At 43.4% G+C, this 23,734-nt stretch overlaps 16 non-coding genes and 4 pseudogenes across 16 annotated transcripts; all 20 read left to right on the top strand.

The window, feature by feature from the left end:
* The first annotated feature begins 866 nt into the window (after nucleotides 1-866).
* LOC136735830 (5S ribosomal RNA) lies at nucleotides 867-985 on the top strand. The gene has a single exon (XR_010811356.1). It is a non-coding gene; the product is annotated as a 5S ribosomal RNA (ribosomal RNA).
* Nucleotides 986-2,051: 1,066 nt separating this feature from the next.
* On the top strand, nucleotides 2,052-2,170 carry LOC136735992 (5S ribosomal RNA). The gene has a single exon (XR_010811518.1). It is a non-coding gene; the product is annotated as a 5S ribosomal RNA (ribosomal RNA).
* A 1,077-nt stretch (nucleotides 2,171-3,247) lies between these two features.
* Nucleotides 3,248-3,356, top strand: LOC136735486 (uncharacterized; annotated as a pseudogene).
* A 1,066-nt stretch (nucleotides 3,357-4,422) lies between these two features.
* Nucleotides 4,423-4,541, top strand: LOC136735420 (5S ribosomal RNA). Its single transcript, XR_010811029.1, has one exon. It is a non-coding gene; the product is annotated as a 5S ribosomal RNA (ribosomal RNA).
* A 1,066-nt stretch (nucleotides 4,542-5,607) lies between these two features.
* Nucleotides 5,608-5,726, top strand: LOC136735473 (5S ribosomal RNA). The gene has a single exon (XR_010811057.1). It is a non-coding gene; the product is annotated as a 5S ribosomal RNA (ribosomal RNA).
* A 1,067-nt stretch (nucleotides 5,727-6,793) lies between these two features.
* LOC136735488 (uncharacterized) lies at nucleotides 6,794-6,912 on the top strand (annotated as a pseudogene).
* A 1,065-nt stretch (nucleotides 6,913-7,977) lies between these two features.
* On the top strand, nucleotides 7,978-8,096 carry LOC136735234 (5S ribosomal RNA). The gene has a single exon (XR_010810854.1). It is a non-coding gene; the product is annotated as a 5S ribosomal RNA (ribosomal RNA).
* A 1,064-nt stretch (nucleotides 8,097-9,160) lies between these two features.
* LOC136735233 (5S ribosomal RNA) lies at nucleotides 9,161-9,279 on the top strand. The gene has a single exon (XR_010810853.1). It is a non-coding gene; the product is annotated as a 5S ribosomal RNA (ribosomal RNA).
* A 1,066-nt stretch (nucleotides 9,280-10,345) lies between these two features.
* LOC136735400 (5S ribosomal RNA) lies at nucleotides 10,346-10,464 on the top strand. Its single transcript, XR_010811009.1, has one exon. It is a non-coding gene; the product is annotated as a 5S ribosomal RNA (ribosomal RNA).
* A 1,076-nt stretch (nucleotides 10,465-11,540) lies between these two features.
* LOC136735321 (5S ribosomal RNA) lies at nucleotides 11,541-11,659 on the top strand. Its single transcript, XR_010810939.1, has one exon. It is a non-coding gene; the product is annotated as a 5S ribosomal RNA (ribosomal RNA).
* Nucleotides 11,660-12,724: 1,065 nt separating this feature from the next.
* LOC136735829 (5S ribosomal RNA) lies at nucleotides 12,725-12,843 on the top strand. Its single transcript, XR_010811355.1, has one exon. It is a non-coding gene; the product is annotated as a 5S ribosomal RNA (ribosomal RNA).
* A 1,066-nt stretch (nucleotides 12,844-13,909) lies between these two features.
* On the top strand, nucleotides 13,910-14,028 carry LOC136735828 (5S ribosomal RNA). Its single transcript, XR_010811354.1, has one exon. It is a non-coding gene; the product is annotated as a 5S ribosomal RNA (ribosomal RNA).
* Nucleotides 14,029-15,093: 1,065 nt separating this feature from the next.
* On the top strand, nucleotides 15,094-15,222 carry LOC136735352 (uncharacterized; annotated as a pseudogene).
* A 1,066-nt stretch (nucleotides 15,223-16,288) lies between these two features.
* Nucleotides 16,289-16,407, top strand: LOC136735282 (5S ribosomal RNA). Its single transcript, XR_010810899.1, has one exon. It is a non-coding gene; the product is annotated as a 5S ribosomal RNA (ribosomal RNA).
* A 1,066-nt stretch (nucleotides 16,408-17,473) lies between these two features.
* On the top strand, nucleotides 17,474-17,592 carry LOC136735888 (5S ribosomal RNA). Its single transcript, XR_010811415.1, has one exon. It is a non-coding gene; the product is annotated as a 5S ribosomal RNA (ribosomal RNA).
* Nucleotides 17,593-18,657: 1,065 nt separating this feature from the next.
* LOC136735266 (5S ribosomal RNA) lies at nucleotides 18,658-18,776 on the top strand. The gene has a single exon (XR_010810884.1). It is a non-coding gene; the product is annotated as a 5S ribosomal RNA (ribosomal RNA).
* Nucleotides 18,777-19,842: 1,066 nt separating this feature from the next.
* LOC136735368 (5S ribosomal RNA) lies at nucleotides 19,843-19,961 on the top strand. The gene has a single exon (XR_010810979.1). It is a non-coding gene; the product is annotated as a 5S ribosomal RNA (ribosomal RNA).
* A 1,065-nt stretch (nucleotides 19,962-21,026) lies between these two features.
* Nucleotides 21,027-21,145, top strand: LOC136735418 (5S ribosomal RNA). Its single transcript, XR_010811027.1, has one exon. It is a non-coding gene; the product is annotated as a 5S ribosomal RNA (ribosomal RNA).
* Nucleotides 21,146-22,209: 1,064 nt separating this feature from the next.
* On the top strand, nucleotides 22,210-22,328 carry LOC136735351 (5S ribosomal RNA). Its single transcript, XR_010810966.1, has one exon. It is a non-coding gene; the product is annotated as a 5S ribosomal RNA (ribosomal RNA).
* Nucleotides 22,329-23,394: 1,066 nt separating this feature from the next.
* Nucleotides 23,395-23,523, top strand: LOC136735435 (uncharacterized; annotated as a pseudogene).
* Nucleotides 23,524-23,734: the final 211 nt, after the last annotated feature.

The following is a 23,734-nucleotide window of genomic DNA, read 5'->3' as shown; positions in this document are numbered from 1 at the left end:
GCCTAATCTTTCTCATCAAGAAATGACACAATTACAGCAACACAAAAAGGAACTCCACCGGACAAAGTTCAGTGCTCACAAGGAGCCTCATTCAACACACACGGTTCCATTCCCATTCATGCAAAGCACGAAAGTGTAAAACTTGGGAACATACTTGAGAGCAAAGATCACATTCAATCTCATTCAAGGCACGGATGTGAATGCAACGGGATGAAATTACTGAAATGATGCCTGCCCTCGAACTGTGATGATGGACTACCCGACTCGCCAATAATATTGGGTTCTGGTGTATTGATATACAGGAGCTGCTGGATTTGTGTGTTTTCTTACCCCCTCACCATAGTTTGTCAAATGTTTAAACAACTGAACTTATATTCAAGGTTTGTTTCTCTTCATATGTTTTACTGGTTTACATTTGTCTCAGCAACCTGTTGAATGATTCTTCTGCTTTCAAAACAAAATGACAACAGGATGAATGCACACACTTGAAAATACACTACATGCAATGTTATGCATCATAGTGATGCAACCTCCTTTCAGTTTCATACTGCATGTCAATTGAAATCCTTACTGAAATGCACACCTTCTCAAGATTGCGCTTGACTGGCGTGTCAGGCACTCAATTACAGCTGTTTTATCAAGACAATGTGTTCGTTTTGTAAAATATAGTTCGGTCTGGTGTGGCAACCCAGCTAACGCACAACGTTGCCACAATGTTGCCACAACGTGGTGTGTTAGCAGGGACTGTCTGCGGCGCGCTGGTGTGTCCCGGGCTTTAGAGTAGAGAGACAGTTCAACTGTAAGTATGAACGGCAGAAACGGATATTGCCTTCCCTTTAAGTAGAGCGTCAGGGACAGCCTCCCTGGCTTACGGCCATACTAGCCTGAATACGCCCGATCTCGTCCGATCTCGGAAGCCAAGCAGGCTCGGGCCTGGTCAGTACTTGGATGGGAGACCGCCTGGGAATACCAGGTGCTGTAAGCTTTTGCATCTTTTACACACCAGAGGGCGACAAATCACGAGTTTTAACTTTGGATACACGCAATTTCATCATTATTTCAGATTTGACTTCCCCAAATACACAGGCATACAATAGATCTTGTTCTCCAACGTAAACGGTCCCTAGTAACTAGGGTACATTCGTAAATAAATTGAGCATCATGGCTAGAAGTGACTAAATGTTGCCTAATCTTTCTCATCGAGAAATGACACAATTACAGCAACACAAAAAGGAACTCCACCGGACAAAGTTCAGTGCTCACAAGGAGCCTCATTCAACACACACGGTTCCATTCCCATTCATGCAAAGCACGAAAGTGTAAAACTTGGGAACATACTTGAGAGCAAAGATCACATTCAATCTCATTCAAGGCACGGATGTGAATGCAACGGGATGAAATTACTGAAATGATGCCTGCCCTCGAACTGTGATGATGGACTACCCGACTCGCCAATAATATTGGGTTCTGGTGTATTGAAATACAGGAGCTGCTGGATTTGTGTGTTTTCTTACCCCCTCACCATAGTTTGTCAAATGTTTAAACAACTGAACTTATATTCAAGGTTTGTTTCTCTTCATATGTTTTACTGGTTTACATTTGTCTCAGCAACCTGTTGAATGATTCTTCTGCTTTCAAAACAAAATGACAACAGGATGAATGCACACACTTGAAAATACAATACATGCAATGTTATGCATCATAGTGATGCAACCTCCTTTCAGTTTCATACTGCATGTCAATTGAAATCCTTACTGAAATGCACACCTTCTCAAGATTGCGCTTGACTGGCGTGTCAGGCACTCAATTACAGCTGTTTTATCAAGACAATGTGTTCGTTTTGTAATATATAGTTCCGGTCTGGTGTGGCACCCCAGCTAACGCACAACGTTGCCACAACGTTGCCACAACGTGGCGTGTTAGCAGGGACTGTCTGCGGCGCGCTGGTGTGTCCCGGGCTTTAGAGTAGAGAGACAGTTCAACTGTAAGTATGAACGGCAGAAACGGATATTGCCTTCCCTTTAACTAGAGCGTCAGGGACAGCCTCCCTGGCTTACGGCCATACTAGCCTGAATACGCCCGATCTCGTCCGATCTCGGAAGCCAAGCAGGCTCAGGCCTGGTCAGTACTTGGATGGGAGACCACCTGGGAATAGCAGGTGCTGTAAGCTTTTGCACTTTTTACACACCAGAGGGCGACAAATCACGAGTTTTAACTTTGGATACACACAATTTCATCATTATTTCAGATTTTACTTCCCCAAATACACAGGCATACAATAGATCTTGTTCTCCAACGTAAACGGTCCCTAGTAACTAGGGTACATTCGTAAATAAATTGAGCATCATGGCTAGAAGTGACTAAATGTTGCCTAATCTTTCTCATCGAGAAATGACACAATTACAGCAACACAAAAAGGAACTCCACCGGACAAAGTTCAGTGCTCACAAGGAGCCTCATTCAACACACACGGTTCCATTCCCATTCATGCAAAGCACGAAAGTGTAAAACTTGGGAACATACTTGAGAGCAAAGATCACATTCAATCTCATTCAAGGCACGGATGTGAATGCAACGGGATGAAATTACTGAAATGATGCCTGCCCTCGAACTGTGATGATGGACTACCCGACTCGCCAATAATATTGGGTTCTGGTGTATTGAAATACAGGAGCTGCTGGATTTGTGTGTTTTCTTACCCCCTCACCATAGTTTGTCAAATGTTTAAACAACTGAACTTATATTCAAGGTTTGTTTCTCTTCATATGTTTTACTGGTTTACATTTGTCTCAGCAACCTGTTGAATGATTCTTCTGCTTTCAAAACAAAATGACAACAGGATGAATGCACACACTTGAAAATACAATACATGCAATGTTATGCATCATAGTGATGCAACCTCCTTTCAGTTTCATACTGCATGTCAATTGAAATCCTTACTGAAATGCACACCTTCTCAAGATTGCGCTTGACTGGCGTGTCAGGCACTCAATTACAGCTGTTTTATCAAGACAATGTGTTCGTTTTGTAAAATATAGTTCCGGTCTGGTGTGGCACCCCAGCTAACGCACAACGTTGCCACAACGTTGCCACAACGTTGCCACAATGTGGCGTGTTAGCAGGGACTGTCTGTGGCGCGCTGGTGTGTCCCGGGCTTTAGAGTAGAGAGACAGTTCAACTGTAAGTATGAATGGCAGAAACGGATATTGCCTTCCCTTTAAATAGAGCGTCAGGGACAGCCTTCCTGGCTTACGGCCATACTAGCCTGAATACGCCCGATCTCGGAAGCCAAGCAGGCTCGGGCCAGGTCAGTACTTGGATGGGAGACCGCCTGGGAATACCAGGTGCTGTAAGCTTTTGCATCTTTTACACACCAGAGGGCGACAAATCACGAGTTTTAACTTTGGATACACGCAATTTCATCATTATTTCAGATTTGACTTCCCCAAATACACAGGCATACAATAGATCTTGTTCTCCAACGTAAACGGTCCCTAGTAACTAGGGTACATTCATAAATAAATTGAGCATCATGGCTAGAAGTGACTAAATGTTGCCTAATCTTTCTCATCGAGAAATGACACAATTACAGCAACACAAAAAGGAACTCCACCGGACAAAGTTCAGTGCTCACAAGGAGCCTCATTCAACACACACGGTTCCATTCCCATTCCTGCAAAGCACGAAAGTGTAAAACTTGGGAACATACTTGAGAGCAAAGATCACATTCAATCTCATTCAAGGCACGGATGTGAATGCAACGGGATGAAATTACTGAAATGATGCCTGCCCTCGAACTGTGATGATGGACTACCCGACTCGCCAATAATATTGGGTTCTGGTGTATTGAAATACAGGAGCTGCTGGATTTGTGTGTTTTCTTAACCCCTCACCATAGTTTGTCAAATGTTTAAACAACTGAACTTATATTCAAGGTTTGTTTCTCTTCATATGTTTTACTGGTTTACATTTGTCTCAGCAACCTGTTGAATGATTCTTCTGCTTTCAAAACAAAATGACAACAGGATGAATGCACACACTTGAAAATACAATACATGCAATGTTATGCATCTTAGTGATGCAACCTCCTTTCAGTTTCATACTGCATGTCAATTGAAATCCTTACTGAAATGCACACCTTCTCAAGATTGCGCTTGACTGGCGTGTCAGGCACTCAATTACAGCTGTTTTATCAAGACAATGTGTTCGTTTTGTAATATATAGTTCCGGTCTGGTGTGGCACCCCAGCTAACGCACAACGTTGCCACAATGTTGCCACAACGTGGCGTGTTAGCAGGGACTGTCTGCGGCGCGCTGGTGTGTCCCGGGCTTTAGAGTAGAGAGACAGTTCAACTGTAAGTATGAACGGCAGAAACGGATATTGCCTTCCCTTTAAGAAGAGCGTCAGGGACAGCCTCCCTGGCTTACGGCCATACTAACCTGAATACGCCCGATCTCGTCCGATCTCGGAAGCCAAGCAGGCTCGGGCCTGGTCAGTACTTGGATGGGAGACCGCCTGGGAATACCATGTACTGTAAGCTCTTGCACCTTTTAATAAACCAGAGGGCGACAAATCACGAGTTTTAACTTTGGATACACACAATTTCATCATTATTTCAGATTTTACTTCCCCAAATACACAGGCATACAATAGATCTTGTTCTCCAACGTAAACGGTCCCTAGTAACTAGGGTACATTCGTCAATAAATTGAGCATCATGGCTAGAAGTGACTAAATGTTGCCTAATCTTTCTCATCAAGAAATGACACAATTACAGCAACAAAAAAGGAACTCCACCGCACAAAGTTCAGTGCTCACAAGGAGCATCATTCAACACACACGGTTCCATTCCCATTCATGCAAACCACGAAAGTGTAAAACTTGGGAACGTACTTGAGAGTAAAGATAACATTCAATCTCATTCAAGGCACGCATGTGAATGCAACGGGATGAAATTACTGAAATGATGCCTGCCCTCGAACTGTGATGATGGACTACCCGACTCGCCAATAATATTGAGTTCTGGTGTATTGAAATACAGGAGCTGCTGGATTTGTGTGTTTTCTTAAACCCTCACCATAGTTTGTCAAATGTTTAAACAACTGAACTTATATTCAAGGTTTGTTTCTCTTCATATGTTTTACTGGTTTACATTTGTCTCAGCAACCTGTTGAATGATTCTTCTGCTTTCAAAACAAAATGACAACAGGATGAATGCACACACTTGAAAATACAATACATGCAATGTTATGCATCATAGTGATGCAACCTCCTTTCAGTTTCATACTGCATGTCAATTGAAATCCTTACTGAAATGCACACCTTCTCAAGATTGCGCTTGACTGGCGTGTCAGGCACTCAATTACAGCTGTTTTATCAAGACAATGTGTTCGTTTTGTAATATATAGTTCCGGTCTGGTGTGGCACCCCAGCTAACGCACAACGTTGCCACAATGTTGCCACAACGTGGCGTGTTAGCAGGGACTGTCTGCGGCGCGCTGGTGTGTCCCGGGCTTTAGAGTAGAGAGACAGTTCAACTGTAAGTATGAACGGCAGAAACGGATATTGCCTTCCCTTTAAGAAGAGCGTCAGGGACAGCCTCCCTGGCTTACGGCCATTCTAACCTGAATACGCCCGATCTCGTCCGATCTCGGAAGCCAAGCAGGCTCGGGCCTGGTCAGTACTTGGATGGGAGACCGCCTGGGAATACCATGTACTGTAAGCTCTTGCACCTTTTAATAAACCAGAGGGCGACAAATCACGAGTTTTAACTTTGGATACACACAATTTCATCATTATTTCAGATTTGACTTCCCCAAATACACAGGCATACAATAGATCTTGTTCTCCAACGTAAACGGTCCCTAGTAACTAGGGTACATTCATAAATAAATTGAGCATCATGGCTAGAAGTGACTAAATGTTGCCTAATCTTTCTCATCGAGAAATGACACAATTACAGCAACACAAAAAGGAACTCCACCGGACAAAGTTCAGTGCTCACAAGGAGCCTCATTCAACACACACGGTTCCATTCCCATTCATGTAAAGCACGAAAGTGTAAAACTTGGGAACATACTTGAGAGCAAAGATCACATTCAATCTCATTCAAGGCACGGATGTGAATGCAACGGGATGAAATTACTGAAATGATGCCTGCCCTCGAACTGTGATGATGGACTACCCGACTCGCCAATAATATTGGGTTCTGGTGTATTGAAATACAGGAGCTGCTGGATTTGTGTGTTTTCTTACCCCCTCACCATAGTTTGTCAAATGTTTAAACAACTGAACTTATATTCAAGGTTTGTTTCTCTTCATATGTTTTACTGGTTTACATTTGTCTCAGCAACCTGTTGAATGATTCTTCTGCTTTCAAAACAAAATGACAACAGGATGAATGCACACACTTGAAAATACAATACATGCAATGTTATGCATCATAGTGATGCAACCTCCTTTCAGTTTCATACTGCATGTCAATTGAAATCCTTACTGAAATGCACACCTTCTCAAGATTGCGCTTGACTGGCGTGTCAGGCACTCAATTACAGCTGTTTTATCAAGACAATGTGTTCGTTTTGTAATATATAGTTCCGGTCTGGTGTGGCACCCCAGCTAACGCACAACGTTGCCACAATGTAGCCACAACGTGGCGTGTTAGCAGGGACTGTCTGCGGCGCGCTGGTGTGTCCCGGGCTTTAGAGTAGAGAGACAGTTCAACTGTAAGTATGAACGGCAGAAACGGATATTGCCTTCCCTTTAAGTAGAGCGTCAGGGACAGCCTCACTGGCTTACGGCCATACTAACCTGAATACGCCCGATCTCGTCCGATCTCGGAAGCCAAGCAGGCTCGGGCCTGGTCAGTACATGGATGGGAGACCGCCTGGGAATACCATGTACTGTAAGCTCTTGCACCTTTTAATAAACCAGAGGGCGACAAATCACGAGTTTTAACTTTGGATACACACAATTTCATCATTATTTCAGATTTTACTTCCCCAAATACACAGGCATACAATAGATCTTGTTCTCCAACGTAAACGGTCCCTAGTAACTAGGGTACATTCGTCAATAAATTGAGCATCATGGCTAGAAGTGACTAAATGTTGCCTAATCTTTCTCATCAAGAAATGACACAATTACAGCAACAAAAAAGGAACTCCACCGCACAAAGTTCAGTGCTCACAAGGAGCATCATTCAACACACACGGTTCCATTCCCATTCATGCAAACCACGAAAGTGTAAAACTTGGGAACGTACTTGAGAGTAAAGATAACATTCAATCTCATTCAAGGCACGCATGTGAATGCAACGGGATGAAATTACTGAAATGATGCCTGCCCTCGAACTGTGATGATGGACTACCCGACTCGCCAATAATATTGGGTTCTGGTGTATTGAAATACAGGAGCTGCTGGATTTGTGTGTTTTCTTACCCCTCACCATAGTTTGTCAAATGTTTAAACAACTGAAGTTATATTCAAGGTTTGTTTCTCTTCATATGTTTTACTGGTTTACATTTGTCTCAGCATCCTGTTGAATGATTCTTGTGCTTTCAAAACAAAATGACAACAGGATGAATGCACACACTTGAAAATACAATACATGCAATGTTATGCATCATAGTGATGCAACCTCCTTTCAGTTTCATACTGCATGTCAATTGAAATCCTTACTGAAATGCACACCTTCTCAAGATTGCGCTTGACTGGCGTGTCAGGCACTCAATTACAGCTGTTTTATCAAGACAATGTGTTCGTTTTGTAAAATATTATTCCGGTCTGGTGTGGCAACCCAGCTAACGCAAAACGTTGCCACAATGTTGCCACAACGTGGCGTGTTAGCAGGGACTGTCTGCGGCGCGCTGGTGTGTCCCGGGCTTTAGAGTAGAGAGACAGTTCAACTGTAAGTATGAACAGCAGAAACGGATATTGCCTTCCCTTTAAGTAGAGCGTCAGGGACAGCCTCCCTGGCTTACGGCCATACTAGCCTGAATACGCCCGATCTCGTCCGATCTCGGAAGCCAAGCAGGCTCGGGCCTGGTCAGTACTTGGATGGGAGACCGCCTGGAAATACCAGGTGCTGTAAGCTTTTGCACCTTTTACACACCAGAGGGCGACAAATCACGAGTTTTAACTTTGGATACACACAATTTCATCATTATTTCAGATTTGACTTCCCCAAATACACAGGCATACAATAGATCTTGTTCTCCAACGTAAACGGTCCCTAGTAACTAGGGTACATTCGTCAATAAATTGAGCATCATGGCTAGAAGTGACTAAATGTTGCCTAATCTTTCTCATCAAGAAATGACACAATTACAGCAACAAAAAAGGAACTCCACCGCACAAAGTTCAGTGCTCACAAGGAGCATCATTCAACACACACGGTTCCATTCCCATTCATGCAAACCACGAAAGTGTAAAACTTGGGAACGTACTTGAGAGTAAAGATAACATTCAATCTCATTCAAGGCACGCATGTGAATGCAACGGGATGAAATTACTGAAATGATGCCTGCCCTCGAACTGTGATGATGGACTACCCGACTCGCCAATAATATTGGGTTCTGGTGTATTGAAATACAGGAGCTGCTGGATTTGTGTGTTTTCTTACCCCTCACCATAGTTTGTCAAATGTTTAAACAACTGAAGTTATATTCAAGGTTTGTTTCTCTTCATATGTTTTACTGGTTTACATTTGTCTCAGCATCCTGTTGAATGATTCTTGTGCTTTCAAAACAAAATGACAACAGGATGAATGCACACACTTGAAAATACAATACATGCAATGTTATGCATCATAGTGATGCAACCTCCTTTCAGTTTCATACTGCATGTCAATTGAAATCCTTACTGAAATGCACACCTTCTCAAGATTGCGCTTGACTGGCGTGTCAGGCACTCAATTACAGCTGTTTTATCAAGACAATGTGTTCGTTTTGTAAAATATTATTCCGGTCTGGTGTGGCAACCCAGCTAACGCACAACGTTGCCACAATGTTGCCACAACGTGGCGTGTTAGCAGGGACTGTCTGCGGCGCGCTGGTGTGTCCCGGGCTTTAGAGTAGAGAGACAGTTCAACTGTAAGTATGAACAGCAGAAACGGATATTGCCTTCCCTTTAAGTAGAGCGTCAGGGACAGCCTCCCTGGCTTACGGCCATACTAGCCTGAATACGCCCGATCTCGTCCGATCTCGGAAGCCAAGCAGGCTCGGGCCTGGTCAGTACTTGGATGGGAGACCGCCTGGAAATACCAGGTGCTGTAAGCTTTTGCACCTTTTACACACCAGAGGGCGACAAATCACGAGTTTTAACTTTGGATACACACAATTTCATCATTATTTCAGATTTGACTTCCCCAAATACACAGGCATACAATAGATCTTCTTCTCCAACGTAAACGGTCCCTAGTAACTAGGGTACATTCATAAATAAATTGAGCATCATGGCTAGAAGTGACTAAATGTTGCCTAATCTTTCTCATCGAGAAATGACACAATTACAGCAACACAAAAAGGAACTCCACCGGACAAAGTTCAGTGCTCACAAGGAGCCTCATTCAACACACACGGTTCCATTCCCATTCATGCAAAGCACAAAAGTGTAAAACTTGGGAACATACTTGAGAGCAAAGATCACATTCAATCTCATTCAAGGCACGGATGTGAATGCAACGGGATGAAATTACTGAAATGATGCCTGCCCTCGAACTGTGATGATGGACTACCCGACTCGCCAATAATATTGGGTTCCGGTGTATTGAAATACAGGAGCTGCTGGATTTGTGTGTTTTCTTACCCCCTCACCATAGTTTGTCAAATGTTTAAACAACTGAACTTATATTCAAGGTTTGTTTCTCTTCATATGTTTTACTGGTTTACATTTGTCTCAGCAACCTGTTGAATGATTCTTCTGCTTTCAAAACAAAATGACAACAGGATGAATGCACACACTTGAAAATACAATACATGCAATGTTATGCATCGTAGTGATGCAACCTCCTTTCAGTTTCATACTGCATGTCAATTGAAATCCTTACTGAAATGCACACCTTCTCAAGATTGCGCTTGACTGGCGTGTCAGGGACTCAATTACAGCTGTTTTATCAAGACAATGTGTTCGTTTTGTAATATATAGTTCCGGTCTGGTGTGGCACCCCAGCTAACGCACAACGTTGCCACAACGTTGCCACAACGTGGCGTGTTAGCAGGGACTGTCTGCGGCGCGCTGGTGTGTCCCGGGCTTTAGAGTAGAGAGACAGTTCAACTGTAAGTATGAACGGCAGAAACGGATATTGCCTTCCCTTTAACTAGAGCGTCAGGGACAGCCTCCCTGGCTTACGGCCATACTAGCCTGAATACGCCCGATGTCGTCCGATCTCGGAAGCCAAGCAGGCTCGGGTCTGGTCAGTACTTGGATGGGAGACCGCCTGGGAATACCAGGTGCTGTAAGCTTCTGCACCTTTTACACACCAGAGGGCGACAAATCACGAGTTTTAACTTTGGATACACACAATTTCATCATTATTTCAGATTTTACTTCCCCAAATACACAGGCATACAATAGATCTTGTTCTCCAACGTAAACGGTCCCTAGTAACTAGGGTACATTCGTAAATAAATTGAGCATCATGGCTAGAAGTGACTAAATGTTGCCTAATCTTTCTCATCGAGAAATGACACAATTACAGCAACACAAAAAGAACTCCACCGGACAAAGTTCAGTGCTCACAAGGAGCCTCATTCAACACACACGGTTCCATTCCCATTCATGCAAAGCACGAAAGTGTAAAACTTGGGAACATACTTGAGAGCAAAGATCACATTCAATCTCATTCAAGGCACGGATGTGAATGCAACGGGATGAAATTACTGAAATGATGCCTGCCCTCGAACTGTGATGATGGACTACCCGACTCGCCAATAATATTGGGTTCTGGTGTATTGAAATACAGGAGCTGCTGGATTTGTGTGTTTTCTTACCCCCTCACCATAGTTTGTCAAATGTTTAAACAACTGAACTTATATTCAAGGTTTGTTTCTCTTCATATGTTTTACTGGTTTACATTTGTCTCAGCAACCTGTTGAATGATTATTGTGCTTTCAAAACAAAATGACAACAGGATGAATGCACACACTTGAAAATACAATACATGCAATGTTATGCATCATAGTGATGCAACCTCCTTTCAGTTTCATACTGCATGTCAATTGAAATCCTTTCTGAAATGCACACCTTCTCAATATTGCGCTTGACTGGCGTGTCAGGCACTCAATTACAGCTGTTTTATCAAGAAAATGTGTTAGTTTTGTAAAATATAGTTCCGGTCTGGTGTGGCACCCCAGCTAACGCACAACGTTGCCACAACGTTGCCACAACGTTGCCACAATGTGGCGTGTTAGCAGGGACTGTCTGTGGCGCGCTGGTGTGTCCCGGGCTTTAGAGTAGAGAGACAGTTCAACTGTAAGTATGAATGGCAGAAACGGATATTGCCTTCCCTTTAAATAGAGCGTCAGGGACAGCCTTCCTGGCTTACGGCCATACTAGCCTGAATATGCCCGATCTCGTCCGATCTCAGAAGCCAAGCAGGCTCGGGCCTGGTCAGTACTTGGATGGGAGACCGCCTGGGAATACCAGGTGCTGTAAGCTTTTGCATCTTTTACACACCAGAGGGCGACAAATCACGAGTTTTAACTTTGGATACACACAATTTCATCATTATTTCAGATTTGACTTCCCCAAATACACAGGCATACAATAGATCTTGTTCTCCAACGTAAACGGTCCCTAGTAACTAGGGTACATTCGTAAATAAATTGAGCATCATGGCTAGAAGTGACTAAATGTTGCCTAATCTTTCTCATCAAGAAATGACACAATTACAGCAACACAAAAAGGAACTCCACCGGACAAAGTTCAGTGCTCACAAGGAGCCTCATTCAACACACACGGTTCCATTCCCATTCATGCAAAGCACGAAAGTGTAAAACTTGGGAACATACTTGAGAGCAAAGATCACATTCAATCTCATTCAAGGCACGGATGTGAATGCAACGGGATGAAATTACTGAAATGATGCCTGCCCTCGAACTGTGATGATGGACTACCCGACTCGCCAATAATATTGGGTTCTGGTGTATTGATATACAGGAGCTGCTGGATTTGTGTGTTTTCTTACCCCCTCACCATAGTTTGTCAAATGTTTAAACAACTGAACTTATATTCAAGGTTTGTTTCTCTTCATATGTTTTACTGGTTTACATTTGTCTCAGCAACCTGTTGAATGATTCTTCTGCTTTCAAAACAAAATGACAACAGGATGAATGCACACACTTGAAAATACACTACATGCAATGTTATGCATCATAGTGATGCAACCTCCTTTCAGTTTCATACTGCATGTCAATTGAAATCCTTACTGAAATGCACACCTTCTCAAGATTGCGCTTGACTGGCGTGTCAGGCACTCAATTACAGCTGTTTTATCAAGACAATGTGTTCGTTTTGTAAAATATAGTTCGGTCTGGTGTGGCAACCCAGCTAACGCACAACGTTGCCACAATGTTGCCACAACGTGGTGTGTTAGCAGGGACTGTCTGCGGCGCGCTGGTGTGTCCCGGGCTTTAGAGTAGAGAGACAGTTCAACTGTAAGTATGAACGGCAGAAACGGATATTGCCTTCCCTTTAAGTAGAGCGTCAGGGACAGCCTCCCTGGCTTACGGCCATACTAGCCTGAATACGCCCGATCTCGTCCGATCTCGGAAGCCAAGCAGGCTCGGGCCTGGTCAGTACTTGGATGGGAGACCGCCTGGGAATACCAGGTGCTGTAAGCTTTTGCATCTTTTACACACCAGAGGGCGACAAATCACGAGTTTTAACTTTGGATACACGCAATTTCATCATTATTTCAGATTTTACTTCCCCAAATACACAGGCATACAATAGATCTTGTTCTCCAACGTAAACGGTCCCTAGTAACTAGGGTACATTCGTAAATAAATTGAGCATCATGGCTAGAAGTGACTAAATGTTGCCTAATCTTTCTCATCGAGAAATGACACAATTACAGCAACACAAAAAGGAACTCCACCGGACAAAGTTCAGTGCTCACAAGGAGCCTCATTCAACACACACGGTTCCATTCCCATTCATGCAAAGCACGAAAGTGTAAAACTTGGGAACATACTTGAGAGCAAAGATCACATTCAATCTCATTCAAGGCACGGATGTGAATGCAACGGCATGAAATTACTGAAATGATGCCTGCCCTCGAACTGTGATGATGGACTACCCGACTCGCCAATAATATTGGGTTCTGGTGTATTGAAATACAGGAGCTGCTGGATTTGTGTGTTTTCTTACCCCCTCACCATAGTTTGTCAAATGTTTAAACAACTGAACTTATATTCAAGGTTTGTTTCTCTTCATATGTTTTACTGGTTTACATTTGTCTCAGCAACCTGTTGAATGATTCTTCTGCTTTCAAAACAAAATGACAACAGGATGAATGCACACACTTGAAAATACAATACATGCAATGTTATGCATCATAGTGATGCAACCTCCTTTCAGTTTCATACTGCATGTCAATTGAAATCCTTACTGAAATGCACACCTTCTCAAGATTGCGCTTGACTGGCGTGTCAGGCACTCAATTACAGCTGTTTTATCAAGACAATGTGTTCGTTTTGTAATATATAGTTCCGGTCTGGTGTGGCACCCCAGCTAACGCACAACGTTGCCACAATGTAGCCACAACGTGGCGTGTTAGCAGGGACTGTCTGCGGCGCGCTGGTGTGTCCCGGGCTTTAGAGTAGAGAGACAGTTCAACTGTAAGTATGAACGGCAGAAACGGATATTGCCTTCCCTTTAAGTAGAGCGTCAGGGACAGCCTCCCTGGCTTACGGCCATACTAGCCTGAATACGCCCGATCTCGTCCGATCTCGGAAGCCAAGCAGGCTCGGGCCTGGTCAGTACTTGGATGGGAGACCGCCTGGGAATACCAGGTGCTGTAAGCTCTTGCACCTTTTAATAAACCAGAGGGCGACAAATCACGAGTTTTAACTTTGGATACACACAATTTCATCATTATTTCAGATTTTACTTCCCCAAATACACAGGCATACAATAGATCTTGTTCTCCAACGTAAACGGTCCCTAGTAACTAGGGTACATTCGTCAATAAATTGAGCATCATGGCTAGAAGTGACTAAATGTTGCCTAATCTTTCTCATCAAGAAATGACACAATTACAGCAACAAAAAAGGAACTCCACCGCACAAAGTTCAGTGCTCACAAGGAGCATCATTCAACACACACGGTTCCATTCCCATTCATGCAAACCACGAAAGTGTAAAACTTGGGAACGTACTTGAGAGTAAAGATAACATTCAATCTCATTCAAGGCACGGATGTGAATGCAACGGGATGAAATTACTGAAATGATGCCTGCCCTCGAACTGTGATGATGGACTACACGACTCGCCAATAATATTGGGTTCCGGTGTATTGAAATACAGGAGCTGCTGGATTTGTGTGTTTTCTTACCCCTCACCATAGATTGTCAAATGTTTAAACAACTGAACTTATATTCAAGGTTTGTTTCTCTTCATATGTTGTACTGGTTTACATTTGTCTCAGCATCCTGTTGAATGATTCTTGTGCTTTCAAAACAAAATGACAACAGGATGAATGCACACACTTGAAAATACAATACATGCAATGTTATGCATCATAGTGATGCAACCTCCTTTCAGTTTCATACTGCATGTTAATTGAAATCCTTACTGAAATGCACACCATCTCAAGATTGCGCTTGACTGGCAAGTCAGGCACTCAATTACAGCTGTTTTATCAAGACAATGTGTTCGTTTTGTAAAATATAGTTCCGGTCTGGTGTGGCACCCCAGCTAACGCACAACGTTGCCACAACGTTGCCACAACGTGGCGTGTTAGCAGGGACTGTCTGCAGCGCGCTGGTGTGTCCCGGGCTTTAGAGTAGAGAGACAGTTCAACTGTAAGTATGAACGGCAGAAACGGATATTGCCTTCCCTTTAAGTAGAGCGTCAGGGACAGCCTCCCTGGCTTACGGCCATACTAGCCTGAATACGCCCGATCTCGTCTGATATCGTCCGATCTCGGAAGCTAAGCAGGCTCGGGCCTGGTCAGTACTTGGATGGGAGACCGCCTGGGAATACCAGGTGCTGTAAGCTTTTGCATCTTTTACACACCAGAGGGCGACAAATCACAAGTTTTAACTTTGGATACACGCAATTTCATCATTATTTCAGATTTTACTTCCCCAAATACACAGGCATACAATAGATCTTGTTCTCCAACGTAAACGGTCCCTAGTAACTAGGGTACATTCATAAATAAATTGAGCATCATGGCTAGAAGTGACTAAATGTTGCCTAATCTTTCTCATCGAGAAATGACACAATTACAGCAACACAAAAAGGAACTCCACCGGACAAAGTTCAGTGCTCACAAGGAGCCTCATTCAACACACACGGTTCCATTCCCATTCATGCAAAGCACGAAAGTGTAAAACTTGGGAACATACTTGAGAGCAAAGATCACATTCAATCTCATTCAAGGCACGGATGTGAATGCAACGGGATGAAATTACTGAAATGATGCCTGCCCTCGAACTGTGATGATGGACTACCCGACTCGCCAATAATATTGGGTTCTGGTGTATTGAAATACAGGAGCTGCTGGATTTGTGTGTTTTCTTACCCCCTCACCATAGTTTGTCAAATGTTTAAACAACTGAACTTACATTCAAGGTTTGTTTCTCTTCATATGTTTTACTGGTTTACATTTGTCTCAGCAACCTGTTGAATGATTCTTCTGCTTTCAAAACAAAATGACAACAGGATGAATGCACACACTTGAAAATACACTACATGCAATGTTATGCATCATAGTGATGCAACCTCCTTTCAGTTTCATACTGCATGTCAATTGAAATCCTTACTGAAATGCACACCTTCTCAAGATTGCGCTTGACTGGCGTGTCAGGCACTCAATTACAGCTGTTTTATCAAGACAATGTGTTCGTTTTGTAAAATATAGTTCCGGTCTGGTGTGGCACCCCAGCTAACGCACAACGTTGCCACAACGTTGCCACAACGTGGCGTGTTAGCAGGGACTGCCTGCGGCGCGCTGGTGTGTCCCGGGCTTTAGAGTAGAGAGACAGTTAAACTGTAAGTATGAACGGCAGAAACGGATATTGCCTTCCCTTTAACTAGAGCGTCAGGGACAGCCTCCCTGGCTTACGGCCATACTATCCTGAATACGCCCGATCTCGTCCGATCTCGGAAGCCAAGCAGGCTCGGGCCTGGTCAGTACTTGGATGGGAGACCACCTGGGAATACCAGGTGCTGTAAGCTTTTGCACCTTTTACACACCAGAGGGCGACAAATCACGAGTTTTAACTTTGGATACACACAATTTCATCATTATTTCAGATTTTACTTCCCCAAATACACAGGCATACAATAGATCTTGTTCTCCAACGTAAACGGTCCCTAGTAACTAGGGTACATTCGTAAATAAATTGAGCATCATGGCTAGAAGTGACTAAATGTTGCCTAATCTTTCTCATCGAGAAATGACACAATTACAGCAACACAAAAAGGAACTCCACCGCACAAAGTTCAGTGCTCACAAGGAGCCTCATTCAACACACACGGTTCCATTCCCATTCATGCAAAGCACGAAAGTGTAAAACTTGGGAACATACTTGAGAGCAAAGATCACATTCAATCTCATTCAAGGCACGGATGTGAATGCAACGGGATGAAATTACTGAAATGATGCCTGCCCTCGAACTGTGATGATGGACTACCCGACTCGCCAATAATATTGGGTTCTGGTGTATTGAAATACAGGAGCTGCTGGATTTGTGTGTTTTCTTACCCCCTCACCATAGTTTGTCAAATGTTTAAACAACTGAACTTATATTCAAGGTTTGTTTCTCTTCATATGTTTTACTGGTTTACATTTGTCTCAGCAACCTGTTGAATGATTCTTCTGCTTTCAAAACAAAATGACAACAGGATGAATGCACACACTTGAAAATACAATACATGCAATGTTATGCATCATAGTGATGCAACCTCCTTTCAGTTTCATACTGCATGTCAATTGAAATCCTTACTGAAATGCACACCTTCTCAAGATTGCGCTTGACTGGCGTGTCAGGCACTCAATTACAGCTGTTTTATCAAGACAATGTGTTCGTTTTGTAATACATAGTTCCGGTCTGGTGTGGCAACCCAGCTAACGCACAACGTTGCCACAATGTTGCCACAACGTGGCGTGTTAGCAGGGACTGTCTGCGGCGCGCTGGTGTGTCCCGGGCTTTAGAGTAGAGAGACAGTTCAACTGTAAGTATGAACGGCAGAAACGGATATTGCCTTCCCTTTAAGTAGAGCGTCAGGGACAGCCTCCCTGGCTTACGGCCATACTAGCCTGAATACGCCCGATCTCGTCCGATCTCGGAAGCCAAGCAGGCTCGGGCCTGGACAGTACTTGGATGGGAGACCGCCTGGGAATACCAGGTGCTGTAAGCTTTTGCATCTTTTACACACCAGAGGGCGACAAATCACAAGTTTTAACTTTGGATACACGCAATTTCATCATTATTTCAGATTTGACTTCCCCAAATACACAGGCATACAATAGATCTTGTTCTCCAACGTAAACGGTCCCTAGTAACTAGGGTACATTCGTAAATAAATTGAGCATCATGGCTAGAAGTGACTAAATGTTGCCTAATCTTTCTCATCAAGAAATGACACAATTACAGCAACACAAAAAGGAACTCCACCGCACAAAGTTCAGTGCTCACAAGGAGCATCATTCAACACACACGGTTCCATTCCCATTCATGCAAACCACGAAAGTGTAAAACTTGGGAACGTACTTGAGAGTAAAGATAACATTCAATCTCATTCAAGGCACGCATGTGAATGCAACGGGATGAAATTACTGAAATGATGCCTGCCCTCGAACTGTGATGATGGACTACCCGACTCGCCAATAATATTGGGTTCTGGTGTATTGAAATACAGGAGCTGCTGGATTTGTGTGTTTTCTTACCCCTCACCATAGTTTATCAAATGTTTAAACAACTGAAGTTATATTCAAGGTTTGTTTCTCTTCATATGTTTTACTGGTTTACATTTGTCTCAGCATCCTGTTGAATGATTCTTGTGCTTTCAAAACAAAATGACAACAGGATGAATGCACACACTTGAAAATACAATACATGCAATGTTATGCATCATAGTGATGCAACCTCCTTTCAGTTTCATACTGCATGTCAATTGAAATCCTTACTGAAATGCACACCTTCTCAAGATTGCGCTTGACTGGCGTGTCAGGCACTCAATTACAGCTGTTTTATCAAGACAATGTGTTCGTTTTGTAAAATATAGTTCCGGTCTGGTGTGGCAACCCAGCTAACGCACAACGTTGCCACAATGTTGCCACAACGTGGTGTGTTAGCAGGGACTGTCTGCGGCGCGCTGGTGTGTCCCGGGCTTTAGAGTAGAGAGACAGTTCAACTGTAAGTATGAACGGCAGAAACGGATATTGCCTTCCCTTTAAGTAGAGCGTCAGGGACAGCCTCCCTGGCTTACGGCCATACTAGCCTGAATACGCCCGATCTCGTCCGATCTCGGAAGCCAAGCAGGCTCGGGCCTGGTCAGTACTTGGATGGGAGACCGCCTGGGCATACCAGGTGCTGTAAGCTTTTGCATCTTTTACACACCAGAGGGCGACAAATCACGAGTTTTAACTTTGGATACACGCAATTTCATCATTATTTCAGATTTTACTTCCCCAAATACACAGGCATACAATAGATCTTGTTCTCCAACGTAAACGGTCCCTAGTAACTAGGGTACATTCGTAAATAAATTGAGCATCATGGCTAGAAGTGACTAAATGTTGCCTAATCTTTCTCATCGAGAAATGACACAATTACAGCAACACAAAAAGGAACTCCACCGGACAAAGTTCAGTGCTCACAAGGAGCCTCATTCAACACACACGGTTCCATTCCCATTCATGCAAAGCACGAAAGTGTAAAACTTGGGAACATACTTGAGAGCAAAGATCACATTCAATCTCATTCAAGGCACGGATGTGAATGCAACGGGATGAAATTACTGAAATGATGCCTGCCCTCGAACTGTGATGATGGACTACCCGACTCGCCAATAATATTGGGTTCTGGTGTATTGAAATACAGGAGCTGCTGGATTTGTGTGTTTTCTTACCCCCTCACCATAGTTTGTCAAATGTTTAAACAACTGAACTTATATTCAAGGTTTGTTTCTCTTCATATGTTTTACTGGTTTACATTTGTCTCAGCAACCTGTTGAATGATTCTTCTGCTTTCAAAACAAAATGACAACAGGATGAATGCACACACTTGAAAATACAATACATGCAATGTTATGCATCATAGTGATGCAACCTCCTTTCAGTTTCATACTGCATGTCAATTGAAATCCTTACTGAAATGCACACCTTCTCAAGATTGCGCTTGACTGGCGTGTCAGGCACTCAATTACAGCTGTTTTATCAAGACAATGTGTTCGTTTTGTAATATATAGTTCCGGTCTGGTGTGGCACCCCAGCTAACGCACAACGTTGCCACAATGTAGCCACAACGTGGCGTGTTAGCAGGGACTGTCTGCGGCGCGCTGGTGTGTCCCGGGCTTTAGAGTAGAGAGACAGTTCAACTGTAAGTATGAACGGCAGAAACGGATATTGCCTTCCCTTTAAGTAGAGCGTCAGGGACAGCCTCCCTGGCTTACGGCCATACTAGCCTGAATACGCCCGATCTCGTCCGATCTCGGAAGCCAACCAGGCTCGGGCCTGGTCAGTACTTGGATGGGAGACCGCCTGGGAATACCATGTGCTGTAAGCTCTTGCACCTTTTAATAAACCAGAGGGCGACAAATCACGAGTTTTAACTTTGGATACACACAATTTCATCATTATTTCAGATTTTACTTCCCCAAATACACAGGCATACAATAGATCTTGTTCTCCAACGTAAACGGTCCCTAGTAACTAGGGTACATTCGTCAATAAATTGAGCATCATGGCTAGAAGTGACTAAATGTTGCCTAATCTTTCTCATCAAGAAATGACACAATTACAGCAACAAAAAAGGAACTCCACCGCACAAAGTTCAGTGCTCACAAGGAGCATCATTCAACACACACGGTTCCATTCCCATTCATGCAAACCACGAAAGTGTAAAACTTGGGAACGTACTTGAGAGTAAAGATAACATTCAATCTCATTCAAGGCACGCATGTGAATGCAACGGGATGAAATTACTGAAATGATGCCTGCCCTCGAACTGTGATGATGGACTACCCGACTCGCCAATAATATTGGGTTCTGGTGTATTGAAATACAGGAGCTGCTGGATTTGTGTGTTTTCTTACCCCTCACCATAGTTTATCAAATGTTTAAACAACTGAAGTTATATTCAAGGTTTGTTTCTCTTCATATGTTTTACTGGTTTACATTTGTCTCAGCATCCTGTTGAATGATTCTTGTGCTTTCAAAACAAAATGACAACAGGATGAATGCACACACTTGAAAATACAATACATGCAATGTTATGCATCATAGTGATGCAACCTCCTTTCAGTTTCATACTGCATGTCAATTGAAATCCTTACTGAAATGCACACCTTCTCAAGATTGCGCTTGACTGGCGTGTCAGGCACTCAATTACAGCTGTTTTATCAAGACAATGTGTTCGTTTTGTAAAATATAGTTCCGGTCTGGTGTGGCAACCCAGCTAACGCACAACGTTGCCACAATGTTGCCACAACGTGGTGTGTTAGCAGGGACTGTCTGCGGCGCGCTGGTGTGTCCCGGGCTTTAGAGTAGAGAGACAGTTCAACTGTAAGTATGAACGGCAGAAACGGATATTGCCTTCCCTTTAAGTAGAGCGTCAGGGACAGCCTCCCTGGCTTACGGCCATACTAGGCTGAATACGCCCGATCTCGTCTGATCTCGGAAGCCAAGCAGGCTCGGGCCTGGTCAGTACTTGGACGGGAGACCGCCTGGAAAAACCAGGTGCTGTAAGCTTTTGCACCTTTTACACACCAGAGGGCGACAAATCACGAGTTTTAACTTTGGATACACACAATTTCATCATTATTTCAGATTTGACTTCCCCAAATACACAGGCATACAATAGATCTTGTTCTCCAACGTAAACGGTCCCTAGTAACTAGGGTACATTCGTAAATAAATTGAGCATCATGGCTAGAAGTGACTAAATGTTGCCTAATCTTTCTCATCAAGAAATGACACAATTACAGCAACAAAAAAGGAACTCCACCGCACAAAGTTCAGTGCTCACAAGGAGCATCATTCAACACACACGGTTCCATTCCCATTCATGCAAAGCACAAAAGTGTAAAACTTGGGAACATACTTGAGAGCAAAGATCACATTCAATCTCATTCAAGGCACGGATGTGAATGCAACGGGATGAAATTACTGAAATGATGCCTGCCCTCGAACTGTGATGATGGACTACACGACTCGCCAATAATATTGGGTTCCGGTGTATTGAAATACAGGAGCTGCTGGATTTGTGTGTTTTCTTACCCCTCACCATAGATTGTCAAATGTTTAAACAACTGAACTTATATTCAAGGTTTGTTTCTCTTCATATGTTTTACTGGTTTACATTTGTCTCAGCATCCTGTTGAATGATTCTTGTGCTTTCAAAACAAAATGACAACAGGATGAATGCACACACTTGAAAATACAATACATGCAATGTTATGCATCATAGTGATGCAACCTCCTTTCAGTTTCATACTGCATGTCAATTGAAATCCTTACTGAAATGCACACCATCTCAAGATTGCGCTTGACTGGCAAGTCAGGCACTCAATTACAGCTGTTTTATCAAGACAATGTGTTCGTTTTGTAAAATATAGTTCCGGTCTGGTGTGGCACCCCAGCTAACGCACAACGTTGCCACAACGTTGCCACAACGTGGCGTGTTAGCAGGGACTGTCTGCAGCGCGCTGGTGTGTCCCGGGCTTTAGAGTAGAGAGACAGTTCAACTGTAAGTATGAACGGCAGAAACGGATATTGCCTTCCCTTTAAGTAGAGCGTCAGGGACAGCCTCCCTGGCTTAAGGCCATACTAGCCTGAATACGCCCGATCTCGTCCGATCTCGGAAGCCAAGCAGGCTCAGGCCTGGTCAGTACTTGGATGGGAGACCACCTGGGAATAGCAGGTGCTGTAAGCTTTTGCACCTTATACACACCAGAGGGCGACAAATCACGAGTTTTAACTTTGGATACACACAATTTCATCATTATTTCAGATTTTACTTCCCCAAATACACAGGCATACAATAGATCTTGTTCTCCAACGTAAACGGTCCCTAGTAACTAGGGTACATTCGTAAATAAATTGAGCATCATGGCTAGAAGTGACTAAATGTTGCCTAATCTTTCTCATCGAGAAATGACACAATTACAGCAACACAAAAAGGAACTTCACCGGACAAAGTTCAGTGCTCACAAGGAGCCTCATTCAACACACATGGTTCCATTCCCATTCATGCAAAGCACGAAAGTGTAAAACTTGGGAACATACTTGAGAGCAAAGATCACATTCAATCTCATTGAAGGCACGGATGTGAATGCAACGGGATGAAATTACTGAAATGATGCCTGCCCTCGAACTGTGATGATGGACTACCCGACTCGCCAATAATATTGGGTTCTGGTGTATTGAAATACAGGAGCTGCTGGATTTGTGTGTTTTCTTACCCCCTCACCATAGTTTGTCAAATGTTTAAACAACTGAACTTATATTCAAGGTTTGTTTCTCTTCATATGTTTTACTGGTTTACATTTGTCTCAGCAACCTGTTGAATGATTCTTCTGCTTTCAAAACAAAATGACAACAGGATGAATGCACACACTTGAAAATACAATACATGCAATGTTATGCATCATAGTGATGCAACCTCCTTTCAGTTTCATACTGCATGTCAATTGAAATCCTTACTGAAATGCACACCTTCTCAAGATTGCGCTTGACTGGCGTGTCAGGCACTCAATTACAGCTGTTTTATCAAGACAATGTGTTCGTTTTGTAATATATAGTTCCGGTCTGGTGTGGCACCCCAGCTAACGCACAACGTTGCCACAACGTTGCCACAATGTGGCGTGTTAGCAGGGACTGTCTGCGGCGCGCTGGTGTGTCCCGGGCTTTAGAGTAGAGAGACAGTTCAACTGTAAGTATGAACGGCAGAAACGGATATTGCCTTCCCTTTAAGTAGAGCGTCAGGGACAGCCTCCCTGGCTTATGGGCATACTAGCCTGAATACGCCCGATCTCGTCCGATCTCGTCCGATCTCGGAAGCTAAGCAGGCTCGGGCCTGGTCAGTACTTGGATGGGAGACCGCCTGGGAATACCAGGTGCTGTAAGCTTTTGCATCTTTTACACACCAGAGGGCGACAAATCACAAGTTTTAACTTTGGATACACGCAATTTCATCATTATTTCAGATTTTACTTCCCCAAATACACAGGCATACAATAGATCTTGTTCTCCAACGTAAACGGTCCCTAGTAACTAGGGTACATTCATAAATAAATTGAGCATCATGGCTAGAAGTGACTAAATGTTGCCTAATCTTTC

This window comes from Amia ocellicauda, unplaced genomic scaffold, assembly GCF_036373705.1.
Source record: "Amia ocellicauda isolate fAmiCal2 unplaced genomic scaffold, fAmiCal2.hap1 HAP1_SCAFFOLD_41, whole genome shotgun sequence".
NCBI classification, from domain to species: domain Eukaryota; kingdom Metazoa; phylum Chordata; class Actinopteri; order Amiiformes; family Amiidae; genus Amia; species Amia ocellicauda.
Note: the sequence above shows the minus strand (reverse complement) of the source record. Positions and strands in the feature narration are given on the sequence as shown.